Below are 13,876 nucleotides of genomic sequence, written 5' to 3'. Positions count from 1 at the left end.
CCCTTTTCATCCTCCACTCTCTCTCTGTCTCCCTCTTCCCCTCTTTTCCTCTCTGCTTTTCCTTTTATTCTTCCTTTATTTCTTTCCCTCTTCTCTCCCCTTTCTCCTCTTCTCTTCATTCTCTATTTCCCTTTCCCCTCCCTCTCCTTCTCCCCCTCTCTTCCCTTCCCTCTGTCCCTTTCTTTCCTCTCCTTCCCTTTCCATTTCACTCCCCCTCTGTTCCTTTCACTTTCCTTCACTTTCCCTTTCTTCCCCCTCTGCCTCTCCCTCTCCCTCCCTTTCCTTCCCCCTCCCTCCCTCTCCCTCTCCCTCTCTCCCTCCCTCTCTCTACATGACAGTTAACACTCATTCATACCATAATAACTTTCTTTGTCGTGTTCTGTTCAAATTCTTTACTTTTTTTTCTCTTACGCGGGAGGAAAGAGACGGAAGGAAGAGGAGATTGAAGGAAGGAAGGAAGGGGAAGGAGGAAAGGGGAAAGAGGGAGGAATTGAATGTTTTTTTTTTGTGCTTTTGTATAATTTCTCATTTTCTTTTTTGTAATTACTTCTTTCCTTCTTTCGTTTTGTTTTTCTTTTCATTCTCTCTCTCTCTCTCTCTCTCTCTCTCTCTCTCTCTCTCTCTCTCTCTCTCTCTCTCTCTCTCTCTCTCTCTCTCTCTCTCTCTCTCTCTCTCTCATCTTCCCCACTTTCTTTCCTTCCTCTTTACCCATTTGGCATCCTCCTCCTCCTCCCCCACACCACCACCACCACCACCACCAACAACAACAACAACAACATCAACAACATCAACAACAACAACAGCGAGTCCTTTAATACAATAACGTCATTCGTACGTCGATATTGACTTCTATAGGCCTTCACTAATTCGCTGTAAGGCCTATAGTAGTAGTAGTAGTAGTAGTAGTAGTAGTAGTAGTAATAGAAATCCTTGACCACCACCACTACTACTACTACTACTACTACTACTACTACTACTACTACTACTACTACTATCATCATCATCATCATCATCATCATTTATTATCATTGTCATTTTTATATCCATCATTATCAGTGTGTTCGTGTGTCATCTCTTCCTTCTTCTCCTCCTCCTCCTCCCCCTCTTCCTCCTCCTTTTCTGCCTTTCTAGTTTTTTGTACCTTCATCTTCCTTTCTTTCTCTTTTTTCTGTTTTAGTATTTTTTTCAGCATCCTTCATTTCTCTTCCTCTTCTCTCCTCTTCCTCCTCTTCCTCCTCTTCCTCTCTTCCTCTTCCTTTCATGCATCTCCTGTTCTCTTCCATTTCAGACACCTCTTCACCCCTTCCTTCCTTCCTCCTCTTCTTCCTCTTCTTCCTTCCTCTTTCTTCCTTCCTCTTCCTTCCTTCCTCTTCTTCCTCTTTCTCCCTTCCTCTTCTTCCTCTTCTTCCTCCTCTTTCTCCCTTCCTCTTCTTCCTCTTTCTCCCTTCCTCTTTTTCCTCTTCTTCCTCTTTCTCCCTTCCTCTTCTTCCTCTTCTCCCTTCCTCTTCTTCCTCTTCTCCCTTCCTCTTCTTCCTCTTCTCCTTCCTTCTTCCTCCTCTTCCTTCCTTCTCCTCCTTCTTCCTTCTTCTCTTCCTCCTTCCTCTTCCTCCTCTCCCTTCCTCCTCCTCCTCCTCCTCTTCTTCCTCCCGCCCACGCACTCCGCCCCTTCCTCCAGTAACTAGGCGTCGACAATGCACTTCTCACCCCCCCACTGCGCATGCGTCAAGGGGGGAGAAGGGAGGAAAAGAGGGAGGGAGGGAGGGAGAGAAGGGAGGGAAAAACGCCAACGGGGGTGTACTGGTGCATGGAACTCTATAGGCCTTTCCTCCTCCTCCTCCTCCTCCTCCTCCTCTCTCGGTCCCCAGGGAGGCTAACACACGCAAAATTTCAGTTATCACAAAATTTTTCGTCTTATTTTGCATCAGTGTCGGGTTTCGCGTTTTGTGTGATGGGTAGGCCTATGGAAAAGGGGGGAGGGGGGAGGGAGAGGAGGGAAGAGAGAGGGAGGAGAGAGGAAAGGGCGTGAAGGAAAGGGGGATGGGGGGAGGGGAAGGAGTGAGGGCGATGTAGGGAAAGGACTGGAAGGGAAGGGAAAACAGGAGAGAGGAAGGGAAGGAAGAGAAGGGAGTAGGGACGAAAAGGTGTATGGAAGAGAAAGGAAGAGAAAGTAGAAAGATATCTGAAGAACAAGGAAAAGAAGGAAAGGAAAGTAGGAGAGAGTTGGTGTAAATGAAAGGAAATGGAATGGAAAGGAGAGGAGGAAAGAAGGGAGACAATGGGAAGGACGCGTAAAAGAGAGAAAAGAAAGGAAGGAGAGAGAAGGAGGAGGGGGTATACAAGTCCTGAAGGGAAGGGAGGGAAAGTGGAGAGAAGAGAAGAGAAGAGAAACGAAGAGAATGGAAAAGAGAGGAGGGAAGAAGGGAGATAATGGGAAGGACACGTAAAAGAGAGAAAAGAAAGGAAGGATGAGTTGTAAAGGAAGGAGAGAAGGGGAGGAGAGTGGAGAGAAGAGAAGAGAAACGAAGGAAAAAAACTTGTGTAGATGTGATTGGCGTGGGTGGAAACTGGAAAGAGACAAGAGGCAGAGACAGGCAGAAACGGACGAAAAAGGGAGGGAAACGAGGGTGAGAGGAAGGAAGGGAGAGAGACATCGAGAGGGAGAGAAGAGGGGGGGGGGGGAGAAGGGAGAGAAGGGGACGCTGTAGGCTCGTGCGGGGGCGGCGAGGGTGGAAGAAATTGCTCAAACTTGAAGGGAATTAATATTAGCGAATCTCTCGACTTCGACAGACGGGATCTCCTCTTCCTGAAACCATGCAACGCCCAGGCAACGCGACCTCAACCCTCGACCTTTCTGCACCATCCCATTGGCCGGGGGTTCGATGCCCTGGACTGACCCTGGAGACAAGAACGCGAATGGTGAGTAAGTGACCACCCCTCCTCCTCCTCCTCCTCCTCCTCCTCCTCCTGCCATTGTAAATTCCTGCTGGCTGTCAAGGATTATTCTCCCATCGATTGGAGGGCATGACGGGGCTGGGGTCTGCTGTCACGGCCTACACCAAGACGTCCATCACACAGCCCCTTCACAATGTTTGGTTAGCCCCTTCATCATCCGCAGCCCCTTTCAACATCCTCAGCCCCTTTTCAGCCCCTCGTTAAGACTTGTGTCAGTGCAAATTTTCTCCTTCCTACACCGACACGTCCTTCACACAGCCCCTTCATACTATCTGTCAGCCCCTTCATCTTACCTGTTAGTCCCTTCACTCTCTTTCTTAGTCCCTTCTTCCTCGGTTATTCTTTTTAGTCCGCTGTTTTAAGACCTATAATTGTGCCTGGCTAAATTTTCTTCTGCCTACCCATCAACTAGACCCCTCTCACCCTGTCTGTCAGTCCCCTGCTCTTTCTCCCAGTCCCTCTTTTCAGTGTTGTTAGAACCTTTACGCGTCAGCCTCTTTCATCCCTTCTCCCAACATCAAGACGAACATAAGAACCCATCAAGTAGAACCTTCACCCTGTCTGTCAGTCCCCTGTTCTCTCTTTCAGTCCTTCTTTTCAGTGTTGTTAGAACCTTTACGCGTCGTCCTCTTTCATCCCTTCTCCCAACATCAAGACGAACATAAGAACATAAGAACCCATCAAGTAGAACCTTCACCCTGTCTGCCAGTCCCCTATTTTCTCTCTCTGTCCCTCTTTTCAGTGTTGTTAGAACCTTTACTCGTCGTCCTCTTTCATCCCTTCTGATAACACCAAGACGAACATAAGAACATAAGAACCCATCAAGTAGAACCTTCACCCTGTCTGTCAGTCCCCTGTTCTCTCTCTGTCCCTCTTTTCAGTGTTGTTAGAACCTTTACGCGTCAGCCTCCTTCATCCCTTCTGATAACACCAAGACGAACATAAGAACATAAGAACCCATCAAATAGAACCTTCACCCTGTCTGTCAGTCCCCTCTCTCTCAGTTCATCCCTCCTAACACCAAGACGAACGTGAGAACAGAAGAACCCATCAAATAGAACCTTCACCCTGTCTGTCAGTCCCCTCAGTCCCTCTTTTCAGTCGTAGAACCTTCACTCCTCAGCCTCCTTCATCCCTTCTGCTAACAATAAGACAAACCCATTTAGTAGAACCTTCACCCTGTCTGCCAGTCCCCTATTCTCTCTCTCAGTCCCTCTTAGCCCCCTCTTAAAGCCTCATCTCCATAGTCCCTCTCAGAACTCGAACATAGACTTACATAAACTTAAATGAGGTCTGAGAAGTTGTACAATGGAGCGAGAATGAGGGGCTGACAAATGGGCTTGGGGCTGAGTTATTGACGCTTTGGTAGGAGGAAGAAAAGGGGCTGTTGAGATGGGTGGATTACACGGAGAGAGAGAGAGAGAGAGAGAGAGAGAGAGAGAGAGAGAGAGAGAGAGATTAACTTACATGAGCGCTGAGGGGTCTTAAACTATTCTGCATTCACAAACACACATCAAAACTCTCTCCTTCCTTTCAGCCACGGTTTCAGCTCTTCTTCCTTTATTTACTTGGTTTTTCTTTCTTCATTAATGTCTATATGATTGTTTTTCCTCCTCGTCGTCTTTCCCTTTTTCCTTTTTTCCTCTTTTCTTTCTGTGCATCATCTTTTCCCTCTTCTCGATTCCTTTTTCTCTCACTTTCCCCTTTTTCAAGTTTCCTTTTATTTTCCTTTTTTTTTTCTCTTACCGCCCTCCTTCCTCTTCTCTCCCTTAACCTTTCTCCCCCATTTCTCCATCTTCTTCTTCTTCTTCTTCTTCTTCCGCCGCTCACATCATCAACTATTTCCAGAGGCCGAAATGGAGATTGATCGCGTTCTAATGAGTGTGTTTTTACGTTCACGGTACAGCTGCTTCGTCACACTACCACCAGGGCCACAAAACTACCCATGGAAATGCCCGCAACTCCTACGAAAGCTTTGTCAAATGTGTGCGCTTGGGGGGACTGAAATGGTTAAAACTATGACCCACTTAGCTCCCAGTCCCATCTATCAGCCCCTAGCTCATATTTTTAGTCCCTTGTTGTAGTTCTTTGTTAAATCTGCTCAGTTCTAAATTCTGCCCTTATCGAGTCTGGCATATCCTTTAGCTTTCATTTTTTTTTTATTTCTCTCTCTCTCTCTCTCTCTCTCTCTCTCTCTCTCTCTCTCTCTCTCTCTCTCTCTCTCTCTCTCTCTCTCTCTCTCTCTCTCTCTCTCTCTCTCTCTCTCTCTCTCTCTCTCTCTCTCTCTCTCTCTCTCTCTCTCTCTCTCTCTCTCTCTCTCTCTCTCTCTCTCCCCCTCAAAACTTGATTAAACTTGTTTCCTAGGACGTAAAGTGATTAATAATTTTTTTTTGTCCTTTTAAACTAATTTCTCTTTCCTTCCCTTTCACTTTCACTTCCCTTTCTTTTCTTTCTTTCCTTCCCCTTTCCTTTCCCTTCCCTTTCTTTTCTTTCCCTTTTCCTTTCCCTTTTCTTTTCCTCACTTTTTTTTATTTTCTTTCCTTTTCCTTCCCTTTCTTTTGTTTCCCTTTTCCTTTCCGTTTTCTTTCCCTCACCTTTTTTTCCTTTTCTTTCCCTACCCTTCCCTTCCCGTCCCTTTCTTTCCTTTCCCTTTTCTTTCCCTCACTTTTTTTACCTTTTCTTTCCTTTCCGTTCCCATTATTTTCCTTTCCTGCCTTCCTCCTCTCCCTCTAATTTCCCTTTCTTTATCATTCAGTGCATCTAAACGCTAAACTTTCGACCTTTTAAAATGAGGAAAAATTCTTAACTTTACGTTCTAGTAAATTTAGGAGGAACTCATAACTTTTGCCCTTTTTTTAATTTAGGAAAACTCTAACTTCCGTCATTTTGTACTTCGTGAATTTTTTTATTTTTAACTTTCCGTCCCTTGAAATTTCGGAAAACCCAACTTTCTTCTTTTTAAACTTAAGAAAACTCATAGCACTTTTTCCGTTTAAATTCATGAAGAACGTTTGACATCCGTCCTTTTAAATTCATGAAAAACGTTTGCCATCCTTCCTTTTGAATTCATGAAAAACGTTTGCCATCCTTCCTTTTAAATTCATGAAGAACGTATGCCATCCTTCCTTTTAAATTCATGAAGAACGTATGCCATCCTTCCTTTTAAATTCATGAAGAACGTTTGCCATCCTTCCTTTTAAATTCATGAAGAACGTTTGCCATCCTTCCTTTTAAATTCATGAAGAACGTTTGTCATCCTTCCTTTTAAATTCATGAAGAACGTTTGCCATCCTTCCTTTTAAATTCATGAAGAACGTTTGCCATCCTTCCTTTTAAATTCATGAAGAACGTTTGCCATCCGTCCTTTTAAATTCATGAAGAACGTTTGCCATCCTTCCTTTTAAATTCATGAAGAACGTTTGCCATCCTTCCTTTTAAATTCATGAAGAACGTTTGCCATCCTTCCTTTTAAATTCATGAAAAACGTTTGCCATAATTCCTTTTAAATTCATGAAGAACGTTTGACATAATTCCTTTTAAATACATGAAGAACGTTTGCCATAATTCCTTTTAAATTCATGAAGAACGTTTGCCATCCGTCCTTTTTAATTCATGAAGAACGTTTGCCATAATTCCTTTTAAATTCATGAAGAACGTTTGCCATCCTTCCTTTTAAATTCATGAAGAACGTTTGCCATCCTTCCTTTTAAATTCATGAAGAACGTTTGCCATAATTCCTTTTAAATTCATGAAGAACGTTTGCCATCCGTCCTTTTTAATTCATGAAGAACGTTTGACATCCGTCCTTTTAAATTCATGAAGAACGTTTGCCATCCTTCCTTTTAAATTCATGAAGAACGTTTGCCATCCTTCCTTTTAAATTCATGAAGAACGTTTGTCATCCTTCCTTTTAAATTCATGAAGAACGTTTGCCATCCGTCCTTTTAAATTCATGAAGAACGTTTGCCATCCTTCCTTTTAAATTCATGAAGAACGTTTGCCATCCTTCCTTTTAAATACATGAAGAACGTTTGCCATCCGTCCTTTTAAATTCATAAAAAACGCTTAACTTCCATTCCTTTAAATTCAAGAAAACAACTTTTTTTTAAATTACGAAGATAACGCTGAACTTTTCCTGTCCTTTTAAACTTGGGCTGAAGAAGAAAAAAAGGAAAAGAAAAGGAAAAGGAAAGGAAGAAGGAAAAGTATATGTTACAGTCAACCCTCCCGTAAATTAACCTTGAAATAACAGCAAAAAAAAAAAAGGTCAAAAATATAAACGTTACAATATTCCTTCGAGAGTATAAACGCCAAAAGTTCCCTCATCCCTTACTACAAGAACCGAAGGGAATCTGAAACTCCTCTCGTCCTTCCTTTGTTTTTAGTGGTGGACGCGACGATAAGGTTGTGGTATTTATTGTTTTTGTTTGTATTGCCCTGGAGTCTATAGTTGATGAGAGAGAGAGAGAGAGAGAGAGAGAGAGAGAGAGAGGGGGAGGGCTGTCATCTGCAGATCGTACGAGAGAAAAAGAGATAGAGAAAGAGAGAGAGAGAGAGAGAGAGAGAGAGAGAGAGAGAGAGAGAGAGAATTAGTGATTACTTTATTATCATTATTATTATTATTATTATTATTATTATTATTATTATTATTATTATTATTATTATCATTATTATCACTATTTTTATTTTGGTTCCCGTTTCTATTCACATTTAATCATTTTATTTAATTCTCTGCATTTCATTTTTGTTTTTCTTTTTCTTCTTCTTCCAAAAAATTTATTCAGCTCCTGTAATTAATGGCTGCAGTGCTGGTGATAATAAAAATAATAATAATAATAATAAGAAGAAGAAGAAGAAAAAGAAAAAGAAGAAGAAGAAGAAGAAGAAAAAGAAGAAGAAGAAGAAAAAGAAAAAGAAGAAGAGGTGGTAGCCGAGTGGTCAGCCTGTGCGCGTGGTGAACCCATGTACCAAAGTTCGAGTCCCACCAAAACACACTGATCTTTCAAGTCATCACCAAGTGTCGGAAGGCTGCCCACATGCTGCCCGGAGGCCGAATTCACAAAGGCTTAAAAGGCTCGTATTACAAGACACTTTCCCTTTTTACATCAGCTATTTCTAAAGGTCAAAGGGGGATATCAATCAGGTTCTAATGAGTGTTTTTTAGGCTCAGGGTACAGAAGAAGGGTCAAACTACCACCAGGGTCATAAAACTACTCCTGGAAATGCCCACAACTCCTACGAAAGCCTTGTCAAATATGTGTTTCTTTAGGCTCATGGTACAGAAGAAGGGTCAAACTACCACCAGGGTCATAAAACTACTCCTGGAAATGCCCACAACTCCTGCGATAGCCTTGTCAAATATGTGTTCTTGGGTTCGTGGTACAGAAGAAGGGTCAAACTACCACCAGGGTCATAAAACTACTCCTGGAAATGCCCACAACTCCTGCGATAGCCTTGTCAAATAGGTGTTCTTGGGCAGTGAAAAAAGGGCCGTATTTTAAAACATTTCGTCGCCCAAGTTCACATATTTGACAAGGCTTTCCTATGAGTTTTGGGCATTTTCTGAGGTAGTTTACAGTCTCTGGTGGTAGTTTGACCCTTCTTCTGTAGCGTGAATCTAGAGAAATACTCATTAGAACCCTACTGATGCCCTTTTTGACCTTTAGAAATACCTGATGTGAGAAGCGAAGGCGTCTAAGAATACCAACATTAGTTCGTATTTTTTGGCCCTTAGTGCGTAGTTTTGAGAACATTGAGATTCACAAAGCTCGCGCGGTAATAACTACTAACTAATCGATGACGTCACGGGTTTGCGCGCGGATCTTCAGTCAACCCTAACTTCAGCGACTTCGGTCAGGAGAAGCACCGGGGAGCAGCATGGGCCAGGCAAGAGTCACACATCACGGCAGACACTGTAAAAAAAATTCGCCTGCGTCACTACCGAGCTGGGGCCGTCCAAGAGACCCTTCAAGACAGCCTTTCAGCCCCTTAGACAGCACCTGATAAATAAATGATTAATAAAAAAAGGAAAAAAAAAGATGATAATAATAATAATAATAATAATAGTAATAATAATAATAATAATAATAATAATAATAATAATAATAATAATAATAATAATAATAATAATAATAATAATAAAAGAAATAATAACGCAAAGTATTTCCTCCCGAACGATTCTGACAAATTATACACACCATGCTAATCCCATTGAGAGAGAGAGAGAGAGAGAGAGAGAGAGAGAGAGAGAGAGAGAGAGAGAGAGAGAGAGAGAGAGAGATTATTTATATGGCCAGAAAAATTGGAAATGGGAGAGAGAGAGAGAGAGAGAGAGTGAGAGAGAGAGAGAGAGTGTGAGTGGGGGAGAGAGAGCGAGAGAGAGAGAGGGAGAGAAAGGAGGGAAAAATAAACTAAATTGGAGGAAATCTTGATGGAGGGAGAGAGAAAGGGAGGGAGGGAGGGAGAGATGAGGTAATGAAGGGAGAGAGAGAGAGAGGGAGGGAGGGAGGGAGGGAAAAGCGGGGGTGGAGAACGAAACGAAGAGGAAGGGAGAGAGAGGGAGGAGGGAGGGAGGGAGGGAGGAAAAGAAGGGGAGAAAAAAAGATTATTATTAAACCAACTGGCATCCTTTGCGGGGGTGGTGCAGTGTTGCCATCCAAGGATCACGATTTATTGGCCCTTGTCAAACATATCGGCGCCAAAGCACATTATTTGACAAGGCTTTCGTGGGAGTTGTGGGCATTTTCAGGGGTAGTTTTATGACCCTTCTGGTAGAGTGACCTTTCTTCTGTACCCTGAACCTAAGAAACCCTCATTTGACAAAACTTTCGTAGGATTTGTGGGCATTTCCAGGGGTAGTTTTATGACCCTTCTGGTAGAGTGATCTTTCTTCTGTACCCGGAACCTAAGAAACACTCATTTGACAAGGCTTTCGTAGGATTTGTGGGCATTTCCAGGGGTAGTCTTATGACCCTGGTGGTAGAGTAACCTTTCTTCTGTACCATGAACCTGAAACACTCATTTGACAAGGCTTTCGTAGGAGTTGTGGGCATTTTCAGGGGTAGTTTTATGATCCTGGTGGTAGTCTGACCTTTCTTCTGTACAATGAACCTAATAAACACAATTTGACAAGGCTTTCGTGGGAGTTGTGGGCATTTTCAGGGGTAGTTTTATGACCCTGGTGGTAGAGTGAGCTTTCTTCTGTACCCTGAACCTAAAAAAAACACTCATTTGACAAGGCTTTCGTAGGAGTTGTGGGCATTTCCAGGGGTAGTTCTATGCCCCTGGTGGTAGTGTGACCCTTCTTCTGTACCCTGAACCTAAGAAACACATATTTGACAAGGCTTTCGTGGGAGTTTTGCGCATTTCCAGGGGTAGTTTTATGACCCTTCTGGTAGAGTGACCTTTCTCCTGTACCCTGAACCTAAGAAACACTCATTTGACAAGGCTTTCGTAGGAGTTGTGGGCATTTTCAGGGCTAGTTTTATGACCCATCTGGTAGAGTGACCTTTCTTCAGTATTCTGAACCTAAAAAAAAACACTCATTTGACAAGGCTTTCGTAGGAGTTGTGGATAGTTTTATGACCTTGGTGGTAGACTGACCCTTTTTCTGTACCGTGAACCTAAAGAAATACTTATTAGAACCCTTGGAAACAGTTAATGTAAGGGGTGGAAGCACACATATTTGCCAAGGCTTTCGTAGGAGTTGTGGGCATTTCCAGGGATAGTTTTATGACCCTGGTGGTAGTGTGAACCTTCTTCTGTACCATGAACATAAGAAACACTCATTTGCCAAGGCTTTCGTAGGAGTTTTGCGCATTTCCAGGGGTAGTTTTATGACCGTTCTGGTAGTCTGACCCTTCTTCTGTACCGTGAACCTAAGAAAGTTATTTGACAAGGCTTTCGTAGGAGTTGTGGGCATTTCCAGGGGTAGTTTTATGACCCTTCTGATAGTCTGACCCTTCTTCTGTGCCGTGAACCTAAGAAAGTTATTTGACAAGGCTTTCGTAGGAGTTGTGGGCATTTCCAGAGGTAGTATTATGACCCTGGTGGTAGTCTGACCCTTCTTCTGTACAATGGAAACACATATTTGACAAGGCTTTCGTAGGAGTTGTGGGCATTTCCAGGGGGAGTTTTCTGAGCCTGGTGGTAGTCTGACCCTTCTTCTGTACTGTGAACCTAAGAAAGTTATTTGACAAAGCTTTCGTAGGAGTTATGTGCATTTCCAGGGGTAGTTTTATGACCCTGGTGGTAGTCTGACCCTTCTTCTGTACAATGGAAACACATATTTGACAAGGCTTTCGTAGGAGTTGTGGGCATTTCCAGGGGGAGTTTTCTGAGCCTGGTGGTAGTGTGACCCTTCCTCTGTAACATGAACCTAAAAAGACACTCCTTAAAACCCGACTGAGCCTTTGGAAGCGCCTGAGAACACCGACCAATGCCTCAAACTCCTTCAAAAAACAAAACAAAAAGAATAAAAAGACGAAACTAACATTAGAGAAGGAAATTAATGAACGAAAGAATAAAATAAAGCAAAGAAATACCCCCCCAAAAAAAAAATTATAGGCCTATATAAAACGTAAATGGAAAAAAAATTAATTATGCTTGTAACGAAGAGAGGGAAAAAGAGGGAGAGAGGGGAAGGGAGGGGAGGGAAGAAAGGGGGGAAGGGGCAGTAGAGGGAGGGTATCTGTTTGACATGGAATGGAGGGAAACAAGGAGAGGGAGAAATGGGGAGAAAAGAGAGAAAGGTTAAGGGAGAGAAGAAGAGGAAAGTAAGAGAGAAAAAAATGGAAAATAAAAGGAAAATGAGAGAGAGAGAGAGAGAGAGAGAGAGAGAGAGAGAGAGAGAGAGAGAGAGAGAGAGAGAGAGAGAGAGAGAGAGAGAGAGAGAGAGAGAGAGAGAGAGATAACGCAGAGAAGAAAAGGAAGAAAAAATAACTGAAAGAGGAAAAAGGAAAAAGGGAAAGACGAGGAGGAGGAAAAACACTCATATAGACATTAATGAAGAAAGAAAATGGAAAACTAAGTAAATGAAGAGGAGGAGGAGGAGGAGGAGGAGGAGGGGAAATCAGGCAAACAGACAGGACATGGGTAAGGACAGGACAGACAGGACAGACAGGGAGATAAGGAATTGGGGGAAGGGAGGAAGGGGGAAGAGGGGAGGTAAGGGATGATAGAGGAAGGGGGGAGGAGGGAGAAGAAAGAGTAACACAAAGGAACACAAAGGAAGAACAAACAACAGCAAGAGGTGGGGGAAGAGGGGAGGTAAGGGATGATAGAGGAAAGGGGGAGAGGAGGGGGAAGAAAGAGTAACACAAAGGAACACAAAGGAAGAACAAACAACAGCAAGAGGTGGGGGGAGATGATAAAGGGGTAGGAAGTGAAGGGATGGGAAAGGGGGAAAAGAGGGGTATAAGAGGATAGGAAAGGGAGGGTAGGGGAAGGAGGAGAGAGGAGAAGACGGGGATTGAGGTAGAGGGTAGAAGGGATGAGAAAGGAAAGAGTGGGTAGGAAGGGGTAGATGTTGGGGAAAAAGTGGGGAAAGAGAGGAGAGAGAGAGAGGGGAGGGAGGTAAAAGAGAGGGGTATCAGAGGGTATAGGGATAGGAAAAAAGGGAAGGAGGGTAAGGAAGGATAAAGGGAAAGAGGGAGTATATAACCCCGTTCACACTGTGCCGACTCCGGGCCACGGCTACCCACGACTCCGGGCCACGACTACCCACGACTCTGAGCCACGACTACCCACGACTACCCACGACTCCGAGCCACGACTACCCACGACTACCCACGACTACCCACGACTCCGGGCCACGACTACCCACGACTCCGAGCCACGACTACCCACGACTCTAGGGTACACGAGGTCTTGGGTGTTGATGTGAAAGGGTCGGGCATGTCTTGAAAGAGGTCTTGAGACTATTGCCGAATGCTGCGCCGACGTCGTAACGGCAGTCTGGAGTCGTGAGTCGCGTCCCAGACAGTCGGCAAGACACCAAGACTCCAATAAACCCCCCCCCACCCCCACCCCACCCCCTACCCTTCTTGGATAGTGAGAACCAACTTGTCCAATGGAAAAGTCGCTGGGTTGTCGTGGCCCAGAGTCGGGGGCTTAAGAGAGAGGAGGTAACGGAGAGTAAGCAAAGGGAAGGGGTGGGAGTTGGGTAGAAGTAGGGGGGGGAGGGAGGGTATGGAGGGGGGAGGGGGGAGGGTAGATATGCGACTTGTTTTCGAGCTTCTGCCTCATCTTGTATTGATTTATGGACGGCCGAAGTGACACACGCCGCCCATCGATCCGCCGCGCACTCACCCACGCACACACACACCCCCTACCCCCCCTCCCTGCCGCCCCGTATACACGTAACTTGATACAAGGACTGGAAACCGAAGAGGAAGAAGAAGAGAAAGAGGAAGAGGAGAATTAGACATGCTAAAAAAAAAGTTATGATGCCAAAAAAAATAAAAAAAACAGAAGGAGTAAAAATAATAATTGGAAGAAGAACAAGAAGAGGAGGAAGAGAAAGAGGAAGAGGAGGAAGAGGAAAATTAGACATGCGAGGAAAAAAAGTTATGAAATCCACCCAAAAAAAAAAAGTAATGAATGTAATAATTGGAAGAGCAAGAAGAGGAGGAGGAGGAGGAAGAGAAAGAGGAGGAGGAGGAAGAGGAAGAGGAGACTTAGACATGCGAAGGAAAAAAAAGTTATGAAATCCAAAAAAACAAAAACAAAAAAGTAATAAAAATGATAATTGGAAGAAGAACAAGAAGAGGAGGAGGAAGAAGAGAAAGAGGAGGAGGAGGAAGAGGAAGAGGAAAATTAGACACGAGAAGGAAAAAAAAGTTATGAAATCCAAAAAAAAAAAAGCAATAAAAATAATAATTGGAAGAAGAACAAGAGGAAGAGAAAGAGGAGGAGGAGGAAGAAG

General features: G+C 43.8%; 1 long non-coding RNA gene across 4 annotated transcripts in view; it reads left to right on the top strand.

The window, feature by feature from the left end:
* The window catches only part of LOC127003019 (uncharacterized), a 79,322-nt gene that overhangs the window by 39,587 nt on the left and 25,859 nt on the right, over positions 1–13,876 (top strand). For all 4 annotated transcript variants that reach the window (XR_007756842.1, XR_007756843.1, XR_007756841.1 and 1 more), the window contains exon 2: positions 2,788–2,916. This is a non-coding gene — a long non-coding RNA (uncharacterized LOC127003019). The remainder of the gene's footprint in view (positions 1–2,787; positions 2,917–13,876) is intronic.

This window comes from Eriocheir sinensis, chromosome 24 (assembly GCF_024679095.1).
Source record: "Eriocheir sinensis breed Jianghai 21 chromosome 24, ASM2467909v1, whole genome shotgun sequence".
In the NCBI taxonomy this organism is placed as follows: domain Eukaryota; kingdom Metazoa; phylum Arthropoda; class Malacostraca; order Decapoda; family Varunidae; genus Eriocheir; species Eriocheir sinensis.
Note: the sequence above shows the minus strand (reverse complement) of the source record. Positions and strands in the feature narration are given on the sequence as shown.